Below are 15,191 nucleotides of genomic sequence, written 5' to 3' on the forward strand. Positions count from 1 at the left end.
CTAGGCTATAAATAGCCGCTCCCTACAACCACTAGCTGGTTGGCTGCTCCGAGAGAAACTGAGACTTGTCATTTAAGAGCAACCCATCCTCCCAGGACTTTGAGCGAAAATCATCGAGTGAGGAAAAACCCAAACCCAAACACCTACAAACCCCAAGTGATTGAACATCACTGAAGAGATTGATCCTGCGTGGATCCGACGCTTGTTACCTTTGAAGACTGTGCTTCTTTCAAACGGTTAGGCGTCATGGTCTAGAGCATCCAAGAGGAATTGTGGATCGCCGAGTGACCAAGTTTGTGAAGGTTTGGAAGTCGCCTGAAGACTTACCACGAGTGATTGGGCGAGGTCTGTGTGACCTTATGATAGAGGCGAGGGTCCCGATGTTTCGATGAGATGGTGGCTATTGTTTTCTGTGGGAGTCGACTTTGACGATCCGACTACGAACGTGCGAGACGTCGCGCCTTAGCAATCGCTAAACCAACTTCCGAGGGTTATTGACCACGCCGGAGCACGATCAACCTGACCACAAGGGTTTGTTTCCTGCGAGCAAACGAAGAACAAGCAAGAAACTGAGATTGCAATCTGGATATTGCGAATATAAGATGAAAGCTTTATTGATCAAGGTGGGGTTCTGTGACGTCTTGGTCTGGTCGTTGGACACAAACGAAGTACGCGAAGTTGCAGCTATGGCGAACTTTTGATCTAAACAAAACCCAAAGTCTAAACGATGCCCTAAGGGCTGTATATATGGAGGAAGAGGGGGGAATTTCGTGGCCCTTGAGGGTGGGGTCCGAAACCAACCCTAACTCTTGTTTCCCCACACATACGGACTCTAAAAATAGCCTATACTTAAGTATTTCAAAATTACATGGGCCTGGCCCATTAATAAGGTGACGCAGCACCTAGAATAGCCTATGGACGAATATTATGAAGTGGCATCTTGTATATTTCGTCCAAGGCTTCATGCACTCCTTATGGTGGCTTTAAAGTCCTGAAATCATCACTTGTAACTCCGTTCTTGATCCCCTTGCGCATGCCATCAACTCCATGTGTGTTCTTGCTCCAATGTTCATCCTTCTCCAAGCTAGGCCCTTCATTTGTAAGCAAAACAAATGTATCCAATTTAGGCAGCATCATAATCTCATGAACATTAGAATCATTACCAAGAAACGAAAGTACCTGGTAATTTAATTGGCGTGCGCGAGCTCTAGTAATTGGTCCAGTATATGTAACAGTAGGGGCTGTGGGTGCAACAATGGTATTGATGACCTCATCATCCTCCCCTTCTTGAAATGAAGTCGTCCTCGACGGAAGCGCATCTTCCGCACCCAAATAAGGCTTCAAATCTGCAATGTTAAAAGTGGGACTAACCCCAAAATCTACAGGTAGCTCAAGTTTATATGCATTATCATTTATTTTCTCTAACACCTTAAAAGGACCATCAGCACGTGGCATTAGCTTTGATTTGCGCAGATTAGGAAATCTATCTTTACGCAAATGTAACCAAACAAGATCTCCAGGCGCAAACACAACATGTTTTCTACCCTTATCTCCAGCAAGTTTATATTTAGCATTCATACGCTCAATGTTTTCCTTAGTTAACTCATGCATTTTTAAAATCAATTCAGAACGTTCTTTAGCATCAAAATTAACCTTCTCTGAAGATGGAAGAGGCAACAAATCAATAGGTGCACGAGGTAGGAAACCATACACAATTTCAAAAGGGCACATCTTAGTAGTAGAATGCAATGAGCGATTATAAGCAAATTCAATATGAGGCAAGCATTCTTCCCACATTTTCTTGTTATTCTTCAAAACAGCCCTAAGCATAGTAGACAATGTTCTATTGACTACTTCAGTTTGTCCATCAGTTTGGGGGTGACAAGTAGTACTAAAAAGCAGCTTAGTCCCCAACTTAGCCCATAAACATCTCCAAAAGTGGCTAAGAAATTTAGTATCACGATCTGAAACAATAGTATTTGGCACACCATGCAAGTGAATAATTTCACGAAAGAACAAATCAGCAACATTAACAGCATCATCGCTTTTATGACATTGTATAAAGTGTGCCATTTTCGAGAACCTATCCACGACAACAAATATGCTATCCCTCCCCTTCTTTGTTCGAGGTAAGCCTAAAACAAAGTCCATAGATATATTGATGTAGGGTAGAACCCTAGATGGCCGATCTTTGATGAAAGGAGCGGATCCCAATGATGAACACGAAGAACACGGGAGAGAAAACGAGGGGAAACACAAGAGAATCACTCAAACCAACAAGATTCGATTACACATGTGCTAGATCCTCGAAGCACAAAGAGATACACAGTCCAAATCCAACAAAGGACGATACATAGGGTAGCCGGTTCTTCTCCGTAGAGGAGGTCTTGAATCCACAAGGGGATCTTCCCGTAGAGGGGTCTTGAATCCGCTTGGAAGGATCTTCTCCGGTGGAGGCGCGATCTCCGAGGAGAAGGTAACCAAGTGGATGAGCAAGGCTCTCACACAAACATGAGCTAATCCTTTGCTAACCCTAGAAAGTTGTACGGGATAGAGTATATATAGTCTAGGGGGTGAAGGGGTACATGGGCCACGACCCAGATGCGCTGCATGTAGGCAGGGGGGCTGATAGAGGCAAAGGTGTCCCGTCTTTCGATGAGATGGTGGATTTCGCTTTGGTGGCAGTCGACTTTGACGATCCAACTACGAACGTGCGAGGACGTCGCGCCTTAGCAATCGCTAAACCAACTCCGAGAGGTTATTGACCACGCCGGAGCACGATCAACCTGACCACGAGGGTCTGTTTCCTGCGAGCAAACGAAGAACAAGCAAGAAACTGAGATTGCAATCTGGATATTGCGAATATAAGATGAAAGCTTTATTGATCAAGGTGGGGTTCTGTGACGCCTTTGTCTGGTCGTTGAACACAAACGAAGTACGCGAAGTTGCAGCTATGGCGAACTTTTAATCTAAACAAAACCCAAAGTCTAAACGATGCCCTAAGGGCTGTATATATGGAGGAAGAGGGGGGAATTTCGTGGCCCTTGGTGGAGGAGTCCGAAATCAACCCTATCTCTTGTTTCCCCACACATACGGACTCTAAAAATAGCCTATACTTATGTATTTCGAAATTACATGGGCCTGGCCCAATAATAAGGTGACGCAGCACCTAAAATAGCCTCGGGACGAAATTTAGGAAGTGGCATCTTGTATATTTCGTCCAAGGCTTCATGCACCCATTATGGTGGCTTCAAAGTCCTGAAATCATCACTTGTAACTCCGTTCTTGTTCCCCTTGCGCATGCCATCATCTCCATGCTTGTTCTTGCTCCAATGTTCATCCTTCTCCAAGCTAGGCCCTTCATTTGTAAGCAAAACAAATGTATCCAATTTAGGCAGCATCATATTCTCATGAACATTAGAATCATTACCAAGAAACGAAAGTACCTGGTAATTTAGTTGGCGTGCACGAGCTCTAGTAATTGGTCCAGTATGTATAGCAGCCGGGGCTGTGGGTGTAACAATTGTATTGATGTCCTCATCATCCTCCCCTTCTTGAAATGAAGTCGTCCTCGACGGAAGTTCATCTTCCTCACCCAAATAAGGCTTCAAATCTGCAATGTTAAAAGTGGGACTAACCCCAAAATCTGCAGGCAGCTCAAGTTTATATGCATTATCATTTATTTTCTCTAACACCTTAAAGGGACCATCAGCACGTGGCATTAGCTTTGATTTGCGCAAATTAGGAAATCTATCCTTACGCAAATGTAACCAAACAAGATCTCCAGGTGCAAACACAACATGTTTTCTACCCTTATCTCCAGCAAGTTTATATTTAGCATTCATACGCTCAATGTTTTCCTTAGTTAACTCATGCATTTTTAAAATCAATTCAGCACGTTCTTTAGCATCAAAATTAACCTTCTCTGAAGATGGAAGAGGCAACAAATCAATAGGTGCACGAGGTAGGAAACCATACACAATTTCAAAAGGGCACATCTTAGTAGTAGAATGCAATGAACGATTATAAGCAAATTCAATATGAGGCAAGCATTCTTCCCACATTTTCTTGTTATTCTTCAAAACAGCCCTAAGCATAGTAGACAATGTTCTATTGACTACTTCAGTTTGTCCATCAGTTTGGGGGTGACAAGTAGTACTAAAAAGCAGCTTAGTCCCCAACTTAGCCCATAAACATCTCCAAAAGTGGCTAAGAAATTTAGTATCACGATCTGAAACAATAGTATTTGGCACACCATGTAAGCGAATAATTTCACGAAAGAACAAATCAGCAACATTAACAGCATCATCGCTTTTATGACATGGTATAAAGTGTGCCATTTTCGAGAACCTATCCACGACAACAAAGATGCTATCCCTCCCCTTCTTTGTTTGAGGTAAACCTAAAACAAAGTCGATAGATATATCCTTCCAAGGAACACTAGGGACAGGCAAAGGCATATATAAACCATGAGGATTGAGTCGTGACTTAGCTCTTTGACATGTAGTGCAGCGAGCAACAAAAAGCTCAACATCCCGTCTCATCTTTGGCCAAAAGAAATGTGTAGCAAGTATATCCTCCGTCTTCTTGACGCCAAAGTGTCCCATTAATCCTCCTCCATGCGCCTCCTGCAACAACAAAAGACGAACGGAGCTAGCTGGAATGCATAGCTTGTTAGCACGAAACACAAATCCATCGTTAAGAACGAACTTGTTCCAAGTTCTCCCTTCCTTACAATTCTGCAATACATCTTTAAATTCAGCATCATGAACATATTGATCTTTGATGGTCTCCAAACCAAATATTTTAAAGTCAAGTTGTGAAAGCATAGTATAACGATGAGACAAGGCATCAGCAATAACATTTTCTTTACCCTTCTTGTGTTTAATGACATAAGGGAAAGTCTCAATGAATTCAACCCATTTAGCATGTCTACGGTTCAGTTCCACTAGCATCACATTCAAGCTCAAAAGTCTTATTGAAATTAGGAAGTTGGAGTAAAGGAGCATGTGTCAACTTATCTTTCAATACCGTGAAGGCTTCTTCTTGTGCGATACCCCAAACAAAAGGCACATCCTTCTTTGTAAGCTCGTTGAGAGGTGCAGCAATGGTGCTGAAATCTCTCACAAAACGCCTATAGAAACCAGCGAGGCCAAGGAAACTCCTCACTTGTGTGACCATTTTGGGCTGCGGCCAACTCTCAATAGCTTCAATCTTGGCTTTATCAACTTCAATTCCCTATGGAGTAACAACATAGCCAAGAAAAGATACTCGGTCGGTGCAAAAGGTGCACTTTCCAAGGTTTCCAAACAAACGTGCATCACGTAGAGCAATAAAAATAGCACGTAAATGTGCCAAATGTTCCTCCAAAGATTTGCTATAAATCAATATGTCATCAAAGTAAACTACCACAAATCGTCCAATGAAAGCACGTAAAACTTCGTTCATTAACCTCATGAAAGTACTAGGTGCATTAGTTAACCCAAAAGGCATGACTAACCACTCATATAATCCAAACTTAGTTTTAAATGTTGTTTTCCATTCATCTCCCAATTTCATACGAATTTGATGGTATCCACTACGCAAATCAACTTTGGAGAATATTGTAGAGCCACTCAATTCATCAAGCATATCATCTAGCCTAGGAATAGGATGACGATAACGAATAGTAATATTATTTATGCCTCTACAATCAACGCACATACGCGACGTACCATCCTTTTTCGGCACTAAAATGATAGGAACAGCACATGGACTAAGGGATTCGCGTATATAACCTTTGTCGAGCAGTTCTTGTACTTGACGCATAATCTCCTTCATCTCCTCTGGATTGGTACGGTATGGTGCACGGTTGGGTAGCGAAGCACCGGGAATTAAGTCAATTTGATGCTCAATCCCTCGAATAGGTGGTAATCCCAGTGGCACGTCTTGTGGAAAGACGTCAGCGAACTCCTGCAAAATGTTAGTGACAGCAGGGGGCAAAGAGGAAGGCACGTCCTCGAATGAAAATAATGCCTCTTTGCACACAAAGGCATAGCAAACAGATTTGCTGAAATCTAGCTCATCAATATCAGATTTGGTGGCAAGTAAACATGCACTTTTCAATTTAATTTCAGAAACAACAGTAGATGGTTTATTATTAGACTTCATTTGGTGCTCAAATTCTTTTGCCACAATCTGATTTTCACTCTTATTTGTCTCCTGTTTTGCTTTATTAGCTCTATTAATATCATCTTTCAAAATGGAATCAGGAGTCATAGGAAGCAAAGTAATATTTTTATCGTTATGAACAAGAGTATACTGATTGTTTCTACCATGGTGTACAGAATTTTTATCAAATTGCCATGGTCTACCAAGTAATAAGGAACATGCTTGCATAGGTACCACATCACAATCAACATAATCAGCATATGTAGAGATACTAAAATGCACACGAACAGTACGTGTTACCTTAACCTTGCTGCTGTTGTTGAACCATTGGATGTAGTAAGGATGTGGATGTGGTCTTGTGGTGAGAGATAGCTTCTCCACCATCTCCATGCTAGCCAAGTTATTGCAGCTCCCTCCATCTATGATCACGCGAACAGAACGTTCCTTCACAACTCCCTTTGTATGGAACAAATTATGCCTCTGATTTTGCTCAGCTTGTGTAACCTGCACACTCAAAACACGTTGAGCAACTAAACATTCATACCTGTCAGCATCTTCAGGAGCCATGTATTGCGTCTCATGATCAGAATCGTCTCCACCGTGTTCTTCACGTGTAATAAGAGCCAAAGTCTCCTCATCATAGTCACTAGCGGACTCATACCCACCATCCTCAGTAACAATCATCACACGCTTAGATGGGCATTCTCTCGCATAATGACCTCCACCCTTGCAACGTCGACAAATAATATCATGTGTTTGCCCTGTTGATGCCATGGATGAAGAAGAGCTCTTTGCAGGCCCAGAAGGTGTGCTCTTGGCAGATAGTGGTGATTGTGCCTGCTTTATTATATCACGGTAGGAGGTGGCAGCCGACGGAGGCGCCGGTGTAGCAGAACGTGTGGAAGTAGATGATGCACGTGGTGTCCATGATGAAGGTCGACCTGCAGAAAAGTTAGTCCGCGCCAATGCCTGTCGATCCTCCACTTCACGTTCAGCTTTACAAGCAAGATGGAATAAACGAGTGATATTAGTATACTCCTTATACTCTAGAATCGTCTGAATCTCTCTATTTAATCCACCCATAAAACGTGCAAGCATAGCTTCATTCTCCTCAACAATACCACATCTAATCATGCCAGTTTGTAATTCCTGATAATATTCTTCTACAGAATTTTTTCCCTGTCTTAAGCGCTGCAATTTTTGAAGTAATTCACGTTGATAATATGGTGGAACCCAACGAGTACACATAGCAGTTTTCAAAGCAGCCCAAGTAGCAGGAATAGGATATAATCTACAATCCTCAGACCACCAAACACATGCAAAACTAGTGAATGCACAAACAGCAGCAGGAACACGTCTCTCCTCGGGATATTGTAAACATGTAAATCGTTGTTCAGTTTCTAACTCCCAAGTAAGATATATATCAGGAACATATCTACCCTCAAATGGTGGAATATTCAATTTTAGTTAGGGAGATGGTCATGATCTCGTACCTGAGGGTGTGATGAGGACATCAATACAATTGTTACACCCACAGCCCCTGCTGCTATACATACTGGACCAATTACTAGAGCTCGTGCACGCCAACTAAATTACCAGGTACTTTCGTTTCTTGGTAATGATTCTAATGTTCATGAGAATATGATGCTGCCTAAATTGGATACATTTGTTTTGCTTACAAATGAAGGGCCTAGCTTGGAGAAGGATGAACATTGGAGCAAGAACAAGCATGGAGATGATGGCATGCGCAAGGGAAACAAGAACGGAGTTACAAGTGATGATTTCAGGACTTTGAAGCCACCATAATGGGTGCATGAAGCCTTGGACGAAATATACAAGATGCCACTTCATAAATTTCGTCCAGAGGCTATTTTAGGTGCTGCGTCACCTTATTATTGGGCCAGGCCCATGTAATTTCGAAATACATAAGTATAGGCTATTTTTAGAGTCCGTATGTGTGGGGAAACAAGAGATAGGGTTGATTTCGGACCCCTCCACCAAGGGCCACGAAATTCCCCCCTCTTCCTCCATATATACAGCCCTTAGGGCATCGTTTAGACTTTGGGTTTTGTTTAGATTAAAAGTTCGCCATAGCTGCAACTTCGCGTACTTCGTTTGTGTTCAACAACCAGACAAAGGCGTCACAGAACCCCACCTTGATCAATAAAGCTTTCATCTTATATTCGCAATATCCAGATTGCAATCTCAGTTTCTTGCTTGTTCTTCGTTTGCTCGCAGGAAACAGACCCTCGTGGTCAGGTTGATCGTGCTCCGGCGTGGTCAATAACCTCTCGGAGTTGGTTTAGCGATTGCTAAGGCGCGACGTCCTCGCACGTTCGTAGTCGGATCGTCATAGTCGACTTCCACCAAAGCGATATCCATCATCTCATCGAAAGACGGGACACCTTTGCCTCTATCATTAAGTCAATTTGATGCTCAATCCCACGAATAGGTGGTAATCCCGATGGCACGTCTTGTGGAAAGACGTCAGCGAACTCCTGCAAAATGTTAGTGACAGCAGGGGGCAAAGAGGAAGGCACGTCCTCGAATGAAAATAATGCCTCTTTGCACACAAAAGCATAGCAAACAGATTTGCTAAAATCTAGCTCATCAATATCAGATTTGGTGGCAAGTAAACATGCACTTTTCAATTTAATTTCAGAAACAACAGTAGATGGTTTATTATTAGGCTTCATTTGGTGCTCAAATTCTTTTGCCACAATCTGATTTTCACTCTTATTTGTCTCCTGTTTTGCTTTATTAGCTCTATTAATATCATCTTTCAAAATGGAATCAGGAGTCATAGGAAGCAAAGTAATATTTTTATTGTTATGAACAAGAGTATACTGATTGTTTCTACCATGGTGTACAGAATTTTTATCAAATTGCCATGGTCTACCAAGTAATAAGGAACATGCTTGCATAGGTACCACATCACAATCAACATAATCAGCATATGTAGAGATACTAAAATGCACACGAACAGTACGTGTTACCTTAACCTTGCCGCTGTTGTTGAACCATTGGATGTAGTAAGGATGTGGATGTGGTCTTGTGGTGAGAGATAGCTTCTCCACCATCTCCATGCTAGCCAAGTTATTGCAGCTCCCTCCATCTATGATCACGCGAACAGAACGTTCCTTCACAACTCCCTTTGTATGGAACAAATTATGCCTCTGATTTTGCTCAGCTTGTGTAACCTGCACACTCAAAACACGTTGAGCAACTAAATATTCATACCTGTCAGCATCTTCAAGAGCCATGTATTGCGTCTCATGATCAGAATCGTCTCCACCGTGTTCGTCACGTGTAATAAGAGCCAAAGTCTCCTCATCATAGTCACTAGCAGACTCATACCCACCATCCTCAGTAACAATCATCACACGCTTAGATGGGCATTCTCTCGCATAATGACCTCCACCCTTGCAACATCGACAAATAATATCATGTGTTTGCCCTGTTGATGCCATGGATGAAGAAGAGCTCTTTGCAGGCCCAGAAGGTGTGCTCTTGGCAGATAGTGGTGATTGTGCCTGCTTTGTTGTATCACGGTTGGAGGTGGCAGCCGACGGAGGCGCCGGTGTAGCAAAACGTGTGGAAGTAGATGATGCACGTGGTGTCCATGATGAAGGTCGACCTGCAGAAAAGTTAGTCCGCGCCAATGCCTGTCGATTCTGCACTTCACGTTCAGCTTTACAAGCAAGATGGAATAAACGAGTGATATTAGTATACTCCTTATACTCTAGAATCGTCTGAATCTCTCTATTTAATCCACCCATAAAACGTGCAAGCATAGCTTCATTCTCCTCAACAATACCACATCTAATCATGCCAGTTTGTAATTCCTGATAATATTCTTCTACAGAATTTTTTCCCTGTCTTAAGCGCTGCAATTTTTGAAGTAATTCACGTTGATAATATGGTGGAACCCAACAAGTACGCATAGCAGTTTTCAAAGCAGCCCAAGTAGCCGGAATAGGAAATAATCTACAGTCCTCAGACCACCAAACACATGCAAAACTAGTGAATGCACAAACAGCAGCAGGAACACGTCTCTCCTCGGGATATTGTAAACATGTAAATCGTTGTTCAGTTTCTAACTCCCAAGTAAGATATATATCAGGAACATATCTACCCTCAAATGGTGGAATATTCAATTTTAGTTTAGGGAGATGGTCATGATCTCGTACCTGAGGGGGAGCCCTACCATTGCCATTATTTGCATGTGGACGACCTAGTGGTTGCTGTGCTGGTGGTGGCACGTAGTTCTAATTTTGATCAACCTCATCCCCATAATCTCCCACATAATCATCCTCCTCCACATCAGCAGTAGAAGCCACAGAAGTATCAACAGCAGCACCAGCAGTTTGGCCCGACTGAAGAGGGACACGGCTCGCTCGGTGGAGGGCTGTTTCCCGACGTGGAGGTAGTCGGTGTTGTTGCTGTTGTTGCAGAGGTGCGGCAGGAGCAGCCGGTGGTGGTGGTGGAAAACGCGAAAGCAATTCAGCAAACTTGTTATCGAGCTTTGTTTCAAACGTCTTCTCCATGCCATCTATCTTCTCCATGGCCTCTTCAAATCTGTTTATCACATCTTGCACCTGTACACTCATCATTTGCTGAAACGTATCATGAAGCTCCTTGTTCGTCAAGTTCTCCCAGTCAGTCTCATCGGATTGTGATCCTGGCATGGTTAGCAGCAATAGAAACACACAAGAATATGATCCTATAGACTACTAACAAGTGGTGGTGGTGGCGGGTGTCACAAATCCGTCAAGCAAATCTCAAATTCTTACCAGTTCTTACCCAGCAGCAGGCGGTGATCGGCAACCGTTATAGTCAAAACTCTCAAAAGCTTGGATAGAGCGATTGCCAGGGAGAGTCAAACGCACGACGTAGATGTATGTGGAGCTGGGAAGGCTTATAGTATGGTAGCAAAAAGGGTCAGCAATAATTTCAGAGATGCAAAGTTGAATAAACGCTCAACGACGGTACTGTGCTGGTCCTAGGCTAGACCGTGCGAGAGACGCGAGCCTAGAACACTAACAAAATCACGGTGCTGCACGTAAATAAGGGAAAAGCACACTCTGGAACAATTTTTTTTTCGCTCTTTTTTTTTGCGCTCCTTTTTTTTTGCGCTCCTTTTTTTTGCGAAAAATCACTATAATGGCGAGTGTCTCAAAACTCTTCCCTCGTCAAACTGATAGGATGGGCACGAATTTTTTTTTTTCACTTTTTTCGGAAATCAGGGCAGCGACGACGAAAAAGTGCGACAAAAAATCACTATGATGGCACGTGGCTCAAAAGACTCAGAAAAGCCTAACAATAGGATAGGGAAAAAAAATTGCCCGTGAAAATTTTGGCCTAAAAACTGCCCGGGGGTCTCCAGACTCTTTTTTTTTCCGAGACCTACGCAGGTAAGGAAACACGAATCAGAATTTAGATTGATCTCAAGAACAAACCTAATATGAGAAGAACTCGGATTGGTAGTGGATATATGGTTGTGGTATATGGCAGCGGTGGTGGTATATGGTAGCGGTGGTGGTATATGGATACAGATTGGTGGTGGTATATGGATACGGATTGGTGGTGGTATATGGATATGGATTCAGAGCGGTGGCGGATAAGAAAAAGTGGTAGATGGGCGATGATGATGGTGCGGCGGCGGCGTGACAACTTATGACCAGAACTCGAAACTCTAAAAGACTAGACTCTAAGACCAGCAACTTGACACGACGATGCAACCGCAAATTCAACAAAGCAAAAACCCTAAAAAGATTATGCAAAGGCTCAGATTGGTTCGGATATGATGAACTAACCCTAAAAAAAATTTTGTGGCTTTTTCGTGGACTGTAGGTATGAAGAACAGACTCGATCTAATCTACGAAAAACTATAAAATCTCACCGAGCAACCTGGAAATCTGATACCACTTGATAGAGGCGAGGGTCCCGATGTTTCGATGAGATGGTGGCTATCGTTTTCTGTGGGAGTCGACTTTGACGATCCGACTACGAACGTGCGAGACGTCTCGCCTTAGCAATCGCTAAACCAACTTCCGAGGGTTATTGACCACGCCGGAGCACGATCAACCTGACCACAAGGGTTTGTTTCCTGCGAGCAAACGAAGAACAAGCAAGAAACTGAGATTGCAATCTGGATATTGCGAATATAAGATGAAAGCTTTATTGATCAAGGTGGGGTTCTGTGATGTCTTGGTCTGGTCGTTGGACACAAACGAAGTACGCGAAGTTGCAGCTATGGCGAACTTTTGATCTAAACAAAACCCAAAGTCTAAACGACGCCCTAAGGGCTGTATATATGGAGGAAGAGGGGGGAATTTCGTGGCCCTTGAGGGTGGGGTCCGAAACCAACCCTAACTCTTGTTTCCCCACACATACGGACTCTAAAAATAGCCTATACTTAAGTATTTCAAAATTACATGGGCCTGGCCCATTAATAAGGTGACGCAGCACCTAGAATAGCCTATGGACGAATATTATGAAGTGGCATCTTGTATATTTCGTCCAAGGCTTCATGCACTCCTTATGGCGGCTTTAAAGTCCTGAAATCATCACTTGTAACTCCGTTCTTGATCCCCTTGCGCATGCCATCAACTCCATGTGTGTTCTTGCTCCAATGTTCATCCTTCTCCAAGCTAGGCCCTTCATTTGTAAGCAAAACAAATGTATCCAATTTAGGCAGCATCATAATCTCATGAACATTAGAATCATTACCAAGAAACGAAAGTACCTGGTAATTTAATTGGCGTGCGCGAGCTCTAGTAATTGGTCCAGTATATGTAACAGTAGGGGCTGTGGGTGTAACAATGGTATTGATGTCCTCATCACCTTAGCTCAAGGAGAATACGGTGAGGACTTGGTGTCCTGAGCTGCATGCTCAGGATTGGGTGTCCGAGACTATGTGTCCTCGAGTTTAAATACTCAGCCGCTCCAACCAGACGTACAACTGAGACAGCAGTTGGAACTGGTCTACCAAATCATTGGCTTCACCAAGCTTACTGGTTCTATTCCCTCAACTCGTTCATTTCCTCATAACTGTGTTGTGTGTTTGTTCATATCTGTGTTTGAAGACTTTGACTAAAGACTTTCTCAATTTCCTCAGTTCAATTTTTTTAGTCTGTTTGTCTTCATCCTGTGTTATCCTGTGCTTGTCTTCATTGAGAAAGTCTATGCTTGTATTCATTGCATCATGATGACTATGCTTGTATTCTGTTATGTTTAGTTTTGAGTACTTATTCCGCTGCTAGTAGTTCTTCGCCAAGGAATTTCCTCACCGGCAAATTCCTCAGTGAAGAATTTCATAAAAATCGCCTATTCACCCCCCTCTAGTCGATATAATGCACTTTCAATCCTTCCGGCTCAGACGTCATCTTGAACAGGAGCTGGTTCTCGGCCAATCAACTTGCTGTTGATTGTACCCCTAAGTCTATACAACTTATACATCCTTAATTAGAGCGTCTACTTCTGATTCCTTGTTTTGGAAATCATAATTCCTTTGCATTTGAGATTTGGATTAGTCAGTTGTTTCTATAATATGATCTCCTTGCATTTTGTATCCTTCTGGTTGAGTACCGATGCTCACATAAGATCCCTTTTGGACTGTCAGATCCTTTGTTGGATTTCATCCAACAACGTCCTTCATACTCAATAACCTTGTGAGCCTTTCCTAGGGTAAATAATGCTTTTGGTAAATTGTATCCTTTGCTTTGCCAAGCATGCTCTACTTTTGAGCTTGTATTATTTACTCCTGAAGTTTGTGGTATATGTTTCTACGATGCCCCGACGGGTTGAACATATGCCTTCCTTAATCTGTGTGAACCTGAAAGATTTCACGGGTGATACTTATCTGGTATTGCACCAGGTAAAACTTTCAACAACTAATGTCATTTTCAAAAACTGAGAGGTGAATGGAAGGTCATACATTCAAGAAGTGGGAGTCGACCTTGAACTTGTGTTCATGCCCATGGACACGATGTAGATCCTATCATGGAGGCTTCTTGTAATAATAACAATTTCCTTGATATAATATCATCTGGTATCTGTGAATTGATCTTTAGAATCGTGGTTCCTACCATATTTTCTCCTTGATTCCATTTCTCAGGCAAGTGAAAACACGTGTGTTTTGCAGATCAATACATCTTCGCAACCCCTATGTCGATCTTCCTTCGAGTAATACCCTCCAGCATCTCGAGAATATCAAAGAACTGTGTTGCTTCCTATGAGTCTTCATCTAGTGTTGCTTCTCACCGATTTCGGATTTCCCCCGGGTTCTGAGTTATTTCACCCGAGAACACCGATAAGTGAATCGATTTCGCACTCTGATTCAATAACTCTAAGTAATTTTCATTGCTTACGAGTTTAATAATCCTTCAAGTCATTCCTAGCCTGATCGGCTATATCATTATTGTGCTAAATTTTAACTGTGCTACCTGGTCCTTCTTTCCGGAGCATAATTTTTGACGATGAGCTAACCTTACATCGATCTTCCTCGTCATATCATTTCACCTTAAACAACAAGCTTGATTTCGTGTTTGTGTCGTACCCTTGGTTCCAATAACCTTTCGCTTCATCATTCCTTTGACTTGATGTCAGCGCCGATCGATTACATCTTCATCAAATCTCTCGACAAAAGTGTCGTGATCATCATCAATATTATGGGTTCTTCCGAGATATCTTTCGAATTCTTGATGAGAAATACCATCCTTGCTCCACAATGATTTGTGTTATCATCGACAACATTCTTGCCTTCCCTTCAACACAAACTTGTTCATGTTATGGAGCTCCTTGCTATCCAGCTTATGTTATATTTCACCCTGGAGTATTACCATCTTTTATGTCAAGAATGTAGCAATAACTTCATCACCTAATAAGAATTCTTTATACAAATGATACTTCTCGCCATCTCGGTTCATTTCTTGGTCCCCGTGTAGTTTCTAACCAGGTTACCAACAAGCGAAGGGTGCTGCTTGGATTCTGCACTTCTAGCAACCCAATTGATTTGAAGTTAATGGACGACCATTCAT

The sequence above is a fragment of the Triticum dicoccoides genome, chromosome 3A (genome assembly GCF_002162155.2).
Source record: "Triticum dicoccoides isolate Atlit2015 ecotype Zavitan chromosome 3A, WEW_v2.0, whole genome shotgun sequence".
In the NCBI taxonomy this organism is placed as follows: domain Eukaryota; kingdom Viridiplantae; phylum Streptophyta; class Magnoliopsida; order Poales; family Poaceae; genus Triticum; species Triticum dicoccoides.